This window comes from Paramormyrops kingsleyae, unplaced genomic scaffold, assembly GCF_048594095.1.
Source record: "Paramormyrops kingsleyae isolate MSU_618 unplaced genomic scaffold, PKINGS_0.4 ups32, whole genome shotgun sequence".
In the NCBI taxonomy this organism is placed as follows: domain Eukaryota; kingdom Metazoa; phylum Chordata; class Actinopteri; order Osteoglossiformes; family Mormyridae; genus Paramormyrops; species Paramormyrops kingsleyae.
The window spans coordinates 271,556-274,055 of record NW_027325970.1 but is presented as its reverse complement, the minus strand read 5'-3'; positions in this window follow the sequence as shown (position 1 = coordinate 274,055).

The window sequence follows — 2,500 nt, the reverse complement described above, 5'->3', positions numbered from 1 at the left end:
AGGGTCAGCCTCCGCCCGGGGCCTACGCATAGGCCGCGGACTCTGCCAATATGTCCCAGAGGCGAATGGCCACTGCGGGGCCTCCAGCCCGGGCAGAGGGGAAGCCTCCCCGGCAGCCCCATTAACGCCTAATTGGCCAGGCGGCCCCGTCTACACTTAGTTGAGCTGGCGGCCTCATTTACATTAAGTGGACCCGGCGGCCCCATTCACACCTAGTTGATCAGGCGGGCCCGTTCACACCTAGTTGATCGGGCGGGGCCATTCGCACCTGGTTGATCGGGCGGGCCCGTTCGCACCTAGTTGACCGGGCGGCCGCATTCACAAGTACCGCAGTGGGCGGCCTCGTTTACATTCAGGGGACCTGCCGGCCCGATTGACGTCTAGTTGATCAGGCGGGCCCGTTCGGACCTAGTTGACCTGGGGGCGGCCGCATTTACATGTAGCGCAGCGGGCGGCCGCATTTACATTAACCCTCTACCGCACACAATTTGATGGTACATGATAAGAAATTATTCCACATCACTTATTGGTTAATTTTGGGACATTTTATTGATTATGTATGTACATATTTATTTCACCGCCCCCCTCTCCAAATGATCTTTTGTTGCCTAAGGGCAAAGTTGTGCAACACTGATACAAAACCACAGAGAAAATTATGTCTTCATAGATCATAATACAATGCTCAGAGAGCAATGCAAAGTAACAAAATTTTTGATGGCTTCCCATCGTGCAAGAGGCATAACATCAGCAACATGTGCAATGTGGCTACTATGGCTCCAGAACATGCGAGTAGCTGGAAGACCAAATATTGACATATGGAGCACAGTGGCAAAGAACTGTTCAAGTTCTTGAACAGTAAGGTTAAGTGGCTTGCACAGGAGAGGTAATGGTGTGACATGTTTTCCATCGAGGGGTCTTGGAAGAACTACTGTCATCTTCAGGCAGACTGTCATCGTCATGTTCCTCTTCATCACTGGTGTATTGATCGTCTATAAATATATATACATATACGTCAACAAAAATACATCAATCACAACTAAAGCTTACATGACTGTATTGGATACCCTGTCTGCTGCACACACCTTTATTTCATTTGAATGACATCTAAAAATTTATCAACACATTTGATTTGTTTATGCAAATGAGTTCAATGACAACCAGAGAAGCAATATTTTAAAACCTACTTTCACTTCTGCTCAAACCTTTCTCTGCATTCCACTCCTCCTCACTGTCACTGCAGTCTATCTCACTGTCTGATGGGATATCCCTAACATGCTGATCCTGAGTTTTACTCCCATAGGAAAATCTTGTGTCCATTTTCTGCCAAAATGCGTTAAATTAAATTAGAAAATAATTTAAAAAACATTGTGCTTACAATGTGCAAAAGTACATGCAATAATATACTAACACACTGTCAAGAAAGCCTCTTAAAATCTACCCCTTATCGCAGAACGTTGCCCTAGGGCAACGAAAACATAAGCTATATTTCAGAACATGCAAAATAAAAAGTAAGTAAATAAAACCTGGGGGAAAAAAAAAAAAACAAGGCTTCTCTACAGCTTCATAGACATGCACATATTTTTTTATCTACAGATAATGCCAATATAAATAAGGTTAATGAAGGAAGCACAGCGGGCGGCCTCATTTACATTCAGTGGGCCTGCCGGCCCCTTTCACACCTAGTTGATCAGGCGGGCCCGTTCGCACATAGTTGACCGGTACGCCCGCATTTAAATGTAGGGCAGTGGGCGGCCTCATTTACATTAAGGTGACCCGACGGCCCCGTTCGCACCTAATTGACCGGGCGGCCGGATTTTCACAGTTGAAAAGGCGGCCGGATTTACATGCATTTGACCAGGTCGGCCGTATTTGCACATAGTTGAAAAGGCGGCCTCATTAGCATTTAGTGGGCCAGGAGGCCCCATTCACACCTAATTTAGCACGATGGGGGGTGGGGGGGGGGGGGGTTTGGTGAGGGGGGGGGGGGGGGGTTGGGGGTTTAGCGCGGTGTGGTTGGAGCTGGGGGGGGGGGGATGGGCAGTGGCCAGCTCCCGGAGGCCTCCCGGTGCTCCCCGGGCTGCCAGGCGGGCACAACAATGTCCCGAAATCGACCAGACGAAGCCAGGCCTTCTGCCTGGGCAGAAGGGAAGCCTCCCCGGCCAGCACGGGGACGGCGGGCCGCATGGGTAAGTGGGGGTGGTGAGATGGGGAGGGGCCGGGGGTGGGGGGGGCAGTTTGGTGAGAGAGGTTTTTGGGGGGGGGGGGAAGGGGGAGGGGGGGGTTTGGTGTAGCGCGGTGGTGGGTGGAGCGGGTGGGGAGGGGGATGGGCAGTGGCCAGCTCCCGGAGGCCTCCCGGTGCTCTCCGTGTGCCACTCTGCCCCCCCCCCTCCCCCCCCCCGGGCTGCCAGGCGGGCCCCAACAACACCTGATACCGACCAGACGAAGCCAGGCCTCTCGTCTGGGCAGGGGGCGGAGCCTCCCCAGCCACGCCGGCCCGCCT